At 36.3% G+C, this 13,024-nt stretch overlaps 1 protein-coding gene across 2 annotated transcripts in view; it reads right to left on the bottom strand.

Moving 5' to 3' along the window:
- Positions 1 to 13,024, bottom strand: part of LOC109092369 (guanine nucleotide-binding protein G(I)/G(S)/G(O) subunit gamma-12-like) — a 51,648-nt gene that overhangs the window by 17,781 nt on the left and 20,843 nt on the right. Inside the window, exon 2 of one of the 2 annotated variants that reach the window (XM_019106145.2) lies at positions 5,703 to 5,783. The exons of the other annotated variant lie outside the window; for it this stretch is intronic. The gene's annotated coding sequence lies outside the window, so the exon portion shown is untranslated. The remainder of the gene's footprint in view (positions 1 to 5,702; positions 5,784 to 13,024) is intronic. 2 annotated transcript variants of the gene reach the window in all.

The following is a 13,024-nucleotide window of genomic DNA, read 5'->3' as shown; positions in this document are numbered from 1 at the left end:
AGACACTTTCATTTTTCAAAGTCATTTCACGGTTCATGCTATCAAAGCGGATCATAATATTCAGTGATCTCTGCATGCAGACAATAAGGAAGCTGTGGTTGCATGTGTGCTTTTAGTATTAAAAATACAAGAAGGATTGCATCAAGGTTACCAGAAATGACAGTACTACATAAAAGCTTTCCAGTTCCTCAAAATCTCAAATACTCATTGACCTGGTGGGAAAATGTTTCACTGGTGAACTCTGCTTGTGAGGTCTACATTTATCTTATGGAAGTAGAAGAATCTATGAATTCCAGCCAAGTACACCACTGCTGAGAAACAACACTCAATAATGTATGCAAGTATGAAAAAAATGCAAACCTATATAAAAATCACTTCATAGAAAACTTCAATTAAAAAAAAAAATACTTATCCACATTGGCTCTTTAAAAACAGTAAAATTCACCATTTCAAGATCAGTCACATGACATGGTTTTAAGGCATGAATATGCATTAGAATATGCACAGGTGTAAATGCTACAGCTCAAACAGGTGAAGATCTTCATTGAAAAACTTGATTTGTTCTTTTAAAGTGCAAGCATGTCAGAATGACCATAATTACGAGATTTGTATTGTAATTTGTAAACTCAAAATTTTCTGAGAGCTCTGCATTGTACCACAAGCCCACGGTACAATGCAGGATAATCAAGGATAATCTGAAAATAAACAACATACAATACAGCTTAATATAGCAATATAGCTTAATTGATAGGCTTTCTAATGTCTCACTATAAACTATGAGTTTATTCAAAACATATTTTCATATCAACCTGGTGTATTTTGGATTGTCTTTTTATTACTCAGATTCATTTTGGTGTTAATAGTTTTATGCCATCAAAAGGAATAATTCCACTTCCAAGGACATTAACATCTCAGAGCAGAACATAATAGTGGTAATTACAACATGGCATCAATGCAGCATTAAGATGCAGTCACATTATCAAAATTTTGGCAAAAATTTTGCAGCCAAAAGTGGTTCATTGTCTGTAGTCATTAGTGTACGAAGCACAGCTTTCAAACCACAAAAGTCACTTTCAAACCAAGCAAGCAGCATTCTGTTGGTCAATGAGGTGAATCTGCATGAAATCTGAAACTCAAACCCAATGCGGAACCTACAGGGGTAAATTTTTCACCTTCAAGCAATAGTTTGGATTCTTATTCAAATTACTAGATTTTGACCGCGAACATTTCCACAACAATGGTAAATGTGACCATACATTTAGTCACACAAAGCTGTAATATGACTTAGAAGATGTAGAATACACATATTGTATGGACTACTTTTGTAACATAGGAAACTTCATGTTACTCTTTATTTAATAAGACTAATTTTTCAGCTCAACAGATCCTGTATCAGTTCACTTTGAATGTATGGAAAGAGCAAAGAATTTTGTGTTGCATGGAAGAAAGGTCTGGAGTGACAAGAGAGTAAGTAAATGATGACAGAATTTAATATTTTGGTCAACTATCCCTTTAATTCAAGCTTCAAAACAAAACCACATCACTACTGTCATTTACTGGAACATGCTAGATAGTTGTGTAAAGACTGGAAGAGCCATTGAGTATCTGGAGTATTTCATGTTAAGCTGCTCAACTCTGCGTTTCCTGCTTCGCAACAGTACACAACTCTGACGTCTGTCAGTCGTGCAGTGCTCAAAGTAAGCAGGGGGGGATGTCATCATTTCTCAGCGGAGTAAATGTGAGGGACAGAATAACAGAGACTCCCCGGCAAGCCTGCACGCAGGAAAGCTACAACAGGAAGAGCGTGTATCTTACGCTCGAGCGGAGCGGTTTGGCCACAGCACCCTCCCCAGAGTCAACAGAGGAGGGGCTGATGCTGACAAGAGCTCAATCCCATTTTTTCCCCTTAACACACCACTTCCTGCAGCCCTGAGCTCTGGGTTAGTCTATTTTTGTGCTGCTCAAGCAATCACATGTAGGTCCTGCCAACGAATCCATTCCAAGTCTAGGGTCCAGGCCAGACTGAGCTCATCTCACAAGAATCTAGTTTCAAACTCACGGTTCCTCACATTAACACATACTGTGACCTCAAATAGTATTTAGACACATAAGCCACATTTAGTATGTATAAATGCAATTGCACGAGATAAATCAAACTAAATCTGCAAAATAAGTTTTGAGCTGTTCTTGCAACTGAGCCAATGACAACTATTTGTATTTATATTGGATTCAAAAAATATATATATTTTCTTGAAAATGGTATATTGACCCTAAAATGTCATATGGTGTAACCAGCAAGTAAAAATGAATGTTTTTTTCCTAGAAACTTACACATGGAAGAGTATCTTCATCAATCATTATTTTTAAAGTGGTCATATGATGTTGCTAAAAAGAACATTATTTTGTGTATTCGGTGTAATGAAATGTTTTCATGCAGTTTAAGGTTCAAAATCACATTATTTTCCACATACTGTAACTGTACATTATTGTTTTTCCTCTATGCCCTGCCTTTCTGAAACATGTCGATTTTTACAAAACTCGTCGCCTGAAATGCGAGGTGGGCTCTGATTGCCCCTCTCCATACTGTGATGCTAACCAATAAAACCCATTACAAACTAAGCATTTGTTGCATCCAGTGGGGACATAATTACTGATTATAATGATTTATACTGTGTTTTTACGTGTTATGTTGCATCGCGCCGTGTAAACATAAAACCATGTCTCCATTTGTGATTGGAGAAATGACAAACAACAAGTGCTAACGTTACTCTACATTTTTTTCTGAACGTTGGTTGCATCACATGACATCACAAAAATTGTCAAATATTTAAAAATCTGCTTCAAAAGAATTTTCAAGAATTTTATACTTTTAATGTTTTTTTTCTTCTTTTTTTTTATCATATCAGGACAAATTTGCTACCAAGTTATTCATGTCCTTCTGTAAAATAAATGCCACTTGCTGTAATCTAACACAATGTTAGTGATACTTTCTATGAATGTGCCTTGAAGTGTTTTAAAACATCAAATGCTCGAGGGCCAGTTAGATGCAAAAGTGCATATGCTGCCAAACGGCTTTGCATGTAAACTTTATTTACTCTCTGTATCTCTATGCAAACACCTAAATCTCTCCACAAACAGTCACAGTAAAAGAGCAAAGCAAGAATTTGTTTGAGTGCGCAGGCAATGTTTGCGTACGTACAAAAGCACAATAGCTCACAACGCAAGCGAAATCAGCACAGATTCAAGGAATTGCTGTAGATGTGAGTACAGTAAAGCTTTGGGTGTGTTCCTGAAACTGACCCATCAAGGATGCATGGCCAGGTTGTTTAGTCACCTTTTACCTTCTTTCCATTTAAAAACCATCTCCGTTGTGTTAAGATAACAGCTTACATTCATGACAATGACGTCACATTTCCATGTAAATCTATGTTTACTCTCCAATGTGCCAAGAACATCAAAGATGAAAGACATTACTGACATACTATAGCAAAGTTATATTTAAATCTCCTAAAATCACCATTACTTACCTCTACTTTGATCTATTTTAATCAACCCATCCATATGCACAAAAATATTCCTACAACTATTTGCTGTTTCTTAAGAACTGTTATGACAAGTAAACATTGCAGATGAGATTATGAGATATTTCAGTGGAATTGACAGCAGGCATGAGACATACTGCAGAAAAAGGACAGTGATGGCATGAGGCAGGAATGTGAGGTGCAGCTCCACACACACACATAGGCTATTTTTTTACAGTAGAAGAGTACATTCTTATCTCTTAAACATGGTGTCACATGTACACTGTGAGGTTATATGCTCTTGTTATCTTTAAGATGGCGACATTCTTTTACACACCCGTAAGGAAAGAAAAATAAAAATCACAAATGTTTAGTATCTTCAGTCTCTCAATCAGTACTTCTAGACAACAATGACATTATCTGGGGGGCAAATAAGGAATTTTGCAAGCCTCCTATGGTAAACAACCATAATGATCTCACATGTGTCCTCTAGAGTTTATGAAAATTCAACAGTATAACAAACTCTGTTCATAGTTGCCAAGATACTGTAATAAAATCTGCGGTCAAAAGTCTGATATTCTAACATTTCTCAATGATTTCTTCTAAGACTAAATGATCTGAGTGAACTATGCTATAGAGTATTGTTTTTTTACAGCTTTGCAATTGTACTGTTATCTGTAATTTTCAATTTTTTATTTCTCTAAAGGACAAATTGAGAATGTCATTATGCATGGCTTAACAATAAGGATTTTCTTCCACTGTGCTTAATATTTCAACTGGCCCCACCACATACAAACATACATACATACATATTTTAACTGTAAAACAATTGGAAAAAGTGAAAATGCAAGCTATAAATTCATATTACAGCACACTTTTGGAAAGCAATGGTATATGGTGATTTGTTTCAGTCTAAATTAAGCTTCCATTACTATTGTCAATCTTGCCTCATCCGTGTGAGTCAGCTAGATGATGTCACTTTTCTGACATTCAAATCAGCAGAATACACAGCAACAATATTCAATATATCACAAATGACTAAATATTTAAGTTTGCAAGGCACATGACCACTGAATGCAATGACAATACAACACTGCCCTGACAAAATGAAAATTCTGCAAACTGGTCCTAAACAATCACACGCTTGGCCCGGGCCATTCTTACCACTGAGTGCTGCGATATATCTCTTGACTTCTGAGCAATATATTTTCTTCTGGTTATGACTTCCACATTATCTGACACAACCAAACTTTCCGTACAAAAATAACCACAGTAAAGTTCAATCTCCTTCATATGCACTAACAAATATGTATTATCTGCACTGTTTAAGCATTAGTGCATGTGCACACAAGGAGATGAGAGTCAGTACTGAAACATGCCTCTACTAGAGCTGTAGCAATAGACATTGAAAGGGACAGTTCCTCAATAATATAAATTGGCAAAATTGCCCCCTCATTATTTGATATTCTTGATGCAGTTTTGCTGCACTCCATTAAAACTGCTTTCCTGTGTTGTTAGAATGACAAAAAGTTTAAAAGGTCAGATTATTAGGGTGGTCTCAGTGGTTAAAATATATATAATAAATATCTGTATATACTGTATATACTAAATATGTGATACACTTTTTAATATGTTTTTTATAGTAATAGAGTATGAGATAAGAGGTAGCTAAACGTTTAATATTTGCCACATTTTGCAACAGAAATATTAAACAACTGACAGTTATATTTAGTGATGCAAAATAGTTTTTTGTCAAATTCTGCTGTTTTGAACTGAAAATAGACTTTTCCTTTCACGTGATTCATGTAGAGTACTCTGTTTCCTATTTCAATGTGATGAGACAAGAAACATGAAGTAACAACAAATGTCTGTGGGAAACTTGCACAACAAACAAAATCACCATGTACTGCAATTCTGAGATATTTCAATGTGACTCAGTGAAGAAAGTCCCTGATACAGGTGAAAACGACCTCTTTTGTTTTTGTGGAGGGGAAAAGAGAGAGAAAAACATAAGGATGACCTCATCGTGGCATAACTTAACAATGATGTGTGCTCACAAACATAGATTTCTTGCCTACATGACTACACACTGTCCCTACTGGCCAGAAACAGAGAAAGGATAAAGAGTGTGTGTACAAGGAAGAGATGTGTGTGTGTGTGAGTGCTCAGGCTCAGGCTGACCTCAGCGGGTAGGAAGAGGTAAGACGGGGAAATCAAGCTGGATTCTCGAACACTTCAACGGCTGATGAGAAAGCACCTGACCTAAGAACACATTCCTGCATAGTTAGTCACCTCCTCAGTGCAGTTCAAAGAACACACACTCAAACAAACACTTGCATACGTAAGCTTACATACTGTATGAGAAAATCTAATGCACATAACCTTGCATTGTAGATGCACTTTTACTTATACTATTATGTAAATTATCACGTGCATACTTTGTATACTTTAATCATTGGGTTTTACACGATGTTGCACACAAAATGTATAGCATATATCATACAGACTTAAATTTGCAAACTGTTTGCAAATTGTTGCACAATATCAGATTTATTTTAGAAAAAAAGAAATAGATTAATCAATTATCAAAATAGTATAGTAATGATATATTATTGTTTCTGACACATGCAATGTTCTACACTCTGTGTGAATCTCTGGCCTCTGCATGGCTGCAATCTTGAGCTGGGGCCTCAATGCAGAGAATTCAGAGTTAATGCTTAACTGGAAGCTGGGCGTTAGTTCAGTTCCTCCCTTGATTCTTAGAAGTGCCAGCACTTCTAGTGAAGTGAAATTGAAAGACTTCTCTGAACAGGTGGAAAAGGATAAGCCTACCTGAAAAAAAAAACAGCATCTGCAGGGCCAAGGACAAGAGGGCAGCTGCTTGTGGTGTCGTTGAGCAATGACATGTCCGTTTAAAAAAGGAAAAGCAATGAAGACATTTCAGAGAAACGTTTGTCAATAAAAAGGATGTGTCTTACGGTTAGTAAATGGAAATATAACTGAACTGAAAATGCTGAACGAGACAAGTCTGTTAAAATGCAGTGTAGCAGGGTCAAATGCTTAAATAAGAGCCCTGTGCATTAAAATCAAATGCTAACTATCTAGTCACACAATGATCTTGTTCTGTACTCTCACTCGTCCTTCACTACTCAATCTCTTTCCATGAGCCACATGCACATGGGGTCGTCCGCCTTGCTCTGGTGGGAGGACAGGACAAGGTAGGAGTGAGTGTATGTTTTTAAATGTGTGTGACCGACCACAGGTCCTGCTGTGGTCTGGAGGCCGTTCTCTTGACCTGTAGGTGGAATGTGTACTGTGAGCAATCTTAGTGGGGGGCCAGCGCTAATATGACCCTTAGAGAGACAGAACAGAGTCAGACGGCTCATGGGAAGGTCCCTCCCCCTTCTCTTGTTCATTTTTCATGTTCCAACCTCCCAAGGAGGATGTGAGGAAGAACTGAAAACCTTGGGGAAAAAATCCCACCATAAATAATGCAAGTAGCCTTTTCAATCAGTCTGTGATAGTTTATAAAGCACAAACTGGCACAGATGGTCTCAAGTATTATTCTTTCACAACTCTACAATCTCATGGACAAAACCTCTAATATAACCTAAAGCACCGTTCACACTACAAGTGACACGCAACAGCAAAGCCACACAATCCCATTCATTTCAATGGAGAGCTGGCAATTTCCAGCGTCACGTGCGACAGTGGCCATTGGCGACCGGATGGGGGACGTGTCCAGCGACGCGGCAAAGTTCAGAATCCTTCAACTTTATGCAAATGAAGAGCGACTTTCAGGAGCGACAGCTAATATGAAAGAAGACGGTAGAGCTCATGTGATTGTTGGCTCTGTAGGCTCTGTTTCTCATTAATTTTTGTTTGTATGTATGGATTTAATTTAAATTTAGATTATTTAGTCGCTGCTAGTGTGAATGGGGCTTAAAGGGTTAGTTCACCCAAAAATTAAAATTGTGTCATTAATTACTCACCTCATGTTGTTTCAAACCCGTAAGACCTTCGTTCGCAAAAGAAAGAAAAAAAACTAATTCATTCAACAATTTGTCAATTTTGGCACCCTGGTGCCATTTTGGAGAATATACCCATTGGACGCATGCTGTTCTGTGTCAGCTGCATCACACCAATACGCTGTTTCCAGCTGACACAGAACAGCATACGTCCAGCAGATCTTCTTTAAAATGGCACCAGGGTGATGCGAAGGAGACAAATTGTTGAATAAATACATTTTTTTTCCTTCTTTGCGCACAAAAAGTATTCTCGTAGCTTCGTATATAATTTCGGATGTACCACTGATTTCACATGAATTATTTTACAGATCTCCTTGCTACGTTTCTGGACTTGGGAACATTTCAGTTGCGTTGCTGTCTATGCAGGGTCAAACAGCTCTCAGATTCCATGCAGAATTATAAATCATTTTTTTATTTATTTGTCAATAACAAAAGCTACAAGACACTAGACATGTGCCAGTATTTGGTAATGCGATATATCTCGATAATGAACATGCACAGTATTGTTATCGTGAGCACTTCAAAATACAGAGAATAATTATTTATTATTACAAATTATTCAGAATTTTCAATGCATTCTAAGAATACTTCTACCATCAGCTGATCACAATGCACAACACAGCTGTATGCTGCATCAATGACACGTGCGCACTTTGATGTAAACAAGCAAGGAGGAGAAGCACATGGCGGAGGACGTCAGAGACGCTCTGAATGAAAGCACATTCACTCTCTGACAGCAGATCGCGGTAGACTGAAGATATGATAAACTGCAGTTATGCTGTAGTTACCATAGAAAATCCATATACTTTCTGTTTGTGATACGTGTTTAAAGGGGTCATATAATGTGATTTCAAATTGTCCTTTCTCTTTGGAGTGTTACAAGTTCTTGGTAAATAAAGAAGATCTGCAAAGTTGCAAAGACTAAAGTCTCAAATCCAAAGAGATATTCTTTATAAAAGTCCATGCCTCCCTGAAACGGCTGGTTCTAACACACCCCCACATCTCTATGTCACTATGTGGGAAGATTTGCATAACACCGCCCAGATGTTCACGGAAAAGAAAGAAGGCATACCTTTTATTCTCATAGTAGTATTGTTGTTGCCGTCGCCGCCATGTCGTATAGACGGCATGTGTTTCACTGTGAAAGCGAAAACTACTTTGTTTGGCCTTCCAAAAGAGGAAGATACCCGCTTTGATCCGCTTCAAGCTGATCCGTGCTGGTCGCTGAGGAAATACATCAACATTGCACTGTGGATCACCGAATTGGCTTTCACCGTGGACAAAGCGGAGTCCAGCCCGGGGTCGTCACATGTGGTTGCCACCATCACAAGGTACGCTCCTACATAGAATCCACCTCAAGCCGTCTGCCTCTGTTCATTCAAGCCGTCAGATGTTGTTTCTAGAATGTGGATGTATGATGGCAGCGGTGTGTGATGTGGTTTCGCTGAGAAAGCGAAACTACTTTGTTTGGTCTTCCAAAAGAAGACACGACTAGAAATCATGTTTATATCACGTTTATAATGTGTTTTATATTTATGTCTCGTCGCTCCAGCCGGACAAGGCATCATAATATGTTAAGAGGGGTAACATTTCCGTCACACTCTTGATGCATTCGGCCAATCACAACGCACTGGATAGCTGGCCAATCAGAGCACACCTCGCTTTTCAGAGCAATGAGCCTTGTAAAAATTGACGTGTTTCCTAAGGCGGCACATAGAGGAGCAACAATAATGTACAGTATGTGGAAAATAATGTGTTTTTTTAACCTTAAACCGCATAAACACATTTCATTACACCAAATACACAAAATAATCTTCTTTTTAGCAGCATCATATGACCCCTTTAAATGATTTAAATAGCCATTCAGATTTTTGTAGTCAATGTGGTGTTCATCACTGCGGCAAACACTTAAATATTTAGACTAAATAGGCTATTTATTTTCAAACTTAGTACATTTTAATCTGGACTACAACATGCCCTAGTTATTGTTTGAAAGTGTTTTGATTCTTTATTGTTCAGTCACACTTTACATTAGGGCTTCATTAGTTGACATTAGTTAATTCGTTAGTTAACATAAACTGCCAATGAAAAATTCTTCTAAACATGAATTAATCTTAGGTAATTCCAGAAATAAAAATTCGGTCATCATTTACTCATCCTCAAGTTGTTCCAAATCTGTTTCTTTATTCTGTCATTGACAACCATAGTATGGAAAAAAATTACTAAAGATATGATAAACACTTCTCTATTTTAAAATGTTTAAATAGGGACTTGAATGCCTTCTTGACACGTTACCCACTAATTTCAAGCTAAAAAGGACCCACTGACTTCCATAGTATGCAAACAAATACTATGGTAGTAAATGGGTACCATCAACTGTTACCAACATTCGGTTATATACTGTGATAGTTATTGGGAACCGGCAACTGTTTGTATAATACTGTGATAGTTATTGGGAGGACAACATGAGGATTAGTAAACAATGACAGAATTTTTATTTTTGAACCTCATCAAATTAATTTAACCAGTTTCAACTTCAGTTTAAGCTATACAAGATTCGACTAAATTTTTTTAGTCTGTTTTAGCTTTTTTAGTTTAAGTTTTTGATGTAGAAGTGAGTGGAACAGAAGATGAAGTAGGTGAAAATATTCATCATTTAATATGTCGAATTAGTTATATTTGTGTTTCAGTTAAGGATTATAATCCTGATCACAGCCACAATAAATACTTAATTTGCTACTATGATTTAACTAAATTAAAATGAGGGAACAAATTAGTGCGCCATGACCATGATTTAACTAAAAGGGGAAAATTACTAAAACATGGCAATTAATTAATAAAATCCATGGGAGCAAATTCTTAATTTTATATCTATTTTTTATCTACATGTCATGTGTGGTGTTTCATAGTAATCCAGATTTTTGCTTTTGGAATTTATTTTTTGTGGTTATTAACTTTTTGTCACAAATGCTTTTAATTGCACTAATTTGTACCCAGAATATTCCTTTAACTGCATTTCGAATGAAGCAGAATTAGAGATGTGTTAGAATTAGATATGTGCCACTCACCTGCTCTGAGACTTTACATCATGTGCACTCATAAATATTAATAAGGCTGATAAGATAAGGGTTTCCATGGCAGATAAGATTCATATAAACACTGAGGCAGTTCTAAGTTCTAAGAAATGTTTTGTGTACTCATCCAGCAAAGAGGGACACAAATATATACATGGTAAGACAATACATTGCAAGCACACAAATAACACGAGCATCTGAACTATGTCAACTGTAAGTTGTTCATAAGCTTTGCTTCTTTTTTAAATGAAGAGCTATTATCCTTGTGTTTGAAACCTAGTAATTGCCAGAGGTCTGTGTCTGAATGTCTGATTTGATGTGCATGTTGGGAGACGAGGTTTATCCTACAGGAAACACAGTGTCTAAACTGCCTGTGATGCACACAGACTAAACATACACAACTGCACATGCAACAGCACATTACACCCACATGCACAGACACTACTTCAAAAGACTCATCATTTAAAGAGGTTCAAGTACAGTTAAGCTAACCATTTGCATTATATAAAGTGATACAATACAAATATTTCTAGCATACCAAAATTGCTCAAAACGTGTAAAAATGCAGAATTGTCCTTTTAAATGTATGTGCAAAAGCCAAAGAGTGCTTCTAGCTGTTTTTTTCCCCCTTTCATTATTTAGAATCCAGTTTGAATTCATTTCTATTCCCCTGTTCCAGTAAAGGCTGGTCACTCATTTCTCTAACTAGGGACAGCGAGTGTGAAGAGTGAACCTGGCCTGTATCATACTGTAAAAACAAAGTGATGAACATCAGTATTATTTGAGTTATATAATTCTTCAATTAAATAATAGTTTTTCATTTGATAATCACAGTGTAGTGAGATATACTGCTGTTTCAGTTTTATTTAGAATTTTATTTTTATTGTTACATTCGACTGAATTAATCCTTGATTGCAAAAAAATACCAATGTAATATTCTTTAAGTATGCAAATAAGAAATAATTAAACCAAAAAAAGAGAGAGAGAGAGTTTATCTTATATTGAAACTGGAATATTAGCACTCATTAAACTGTGGGGGTGAGCCAGTGGTAAACTGACAAAGCTGCCTCCCTCTACTTTCCAACACATTAATAATCTCTGGCCACCGACAGCCACTGCCGCTGCAATTAAACTCTACTTATTTATGGCCAGACAAATATATTTCCTTTTCCTCTGTCTGCCAAGAGACATGACTTCAAATGAACCTCAAACCTCAAAAAAAAAAAAAAAAAAAAAAAAAAAAAAAAGAGAGAGGACAATAAAGCACCATGAAAGGCAGACTGCAAGCAGAATTTCAGGCATGTGGAGATTTTTCCTGTGAGGCCACAGAGGGTTTGGTCACGTGCCACTGACCTGTGATCATCACTGAATATATCGGCTCATGTCCTGCTGAAGGCAAGGTTGATGGAAATGATTCCAGATTACATACACATATACTGTATACCTGCATCAACTGATAAGTGACATAAGCAAGACTTTTATTTTAACAGCATTGAGAACCTAACCACCTGATGCACAGACACTCACAGTCTTAGTTTACTGTCTTTGTTCTGTCTAATTAGTAATAGAAAGGGAAACACTCATATTTTCTCATATGCTGTTGGCATTCAGCAAATATGCATGTGAATCAATATTGAATCCCTTGCAAACTTTCAGCTGTTAGATTCTATGAAGTGTGCAATTGTAAAATAAAAAATACTATAATAGGAATAGAATTAATAAGTTGCTAACTAAAGTATACATTTGGTAATTTTTCAAATCATTATTACGTTAATTTATTTTCAAATTCTTCATAATTTAGTAAATATTATGTAAAATAAATATGCATTTTATTGCAGCATACGTTGTTTAGTATCTTCAAATGTAATCTGTGTGAGATCATTTATATTGTCTGTGTATTAGCATCAGCCAGCTCTCATTATCAGCACTGGCCATAAAAAAAAATTCTATATTGGTCGACCACTATTCTTTTTTATTGTCCCTCAGATGAAAATCATATATCAAATCATTCAGATAAGTCAAGTCTGCTAAAAAGTAACACTAAACTGCCACAAATAAAGAGAGGAAAGTTTTTTGTTTTTTTTACCTAAATTTAGATTACTTATAATTGCACATAAATCTGGGATTTAAAAAAGTGTTTTATTGGAAACTGTGCAAACTTCAGCTTCAGCTTTTTTAGAGAAGACAAAAAAACCACTCATGAGCACACATTTTGCCATTGAGACACATGTTGGAATACATAATAATAATGTCTCTACAGCCCCATACCAGTCTGGAGATTTTCTGATAAATGGAAGATGATGCATACAAATTTCAATAAAGTGTATAGAGTATAGGTACAGCTGAGATAAAAATTTAACATTCTGCATCATATTAACAGGCAAATGAAATACACAATAAT

This window comes from Cyprinus carpio, unplaced genomic scaffold, assembly GCF_018340385.1.
Source record: "Cyprinus carpio isolate SPL01 unplaced genomic scaffold, ASM1834038v1 S000006628, whole genome shotgun sequence".
Classification (NCBI taxonomy): Eukaryota; Metazoa; Chordata; class Actinopteri; order Cypriniformes; family Cyprinidae; genus Cyprinus; species Cyprinus carpio.
The sequence above is the reverse complement of the archived record's forward strand: the minus strand, read 5'-3'. Positions and strand labels throughout refer to the sequence as shown.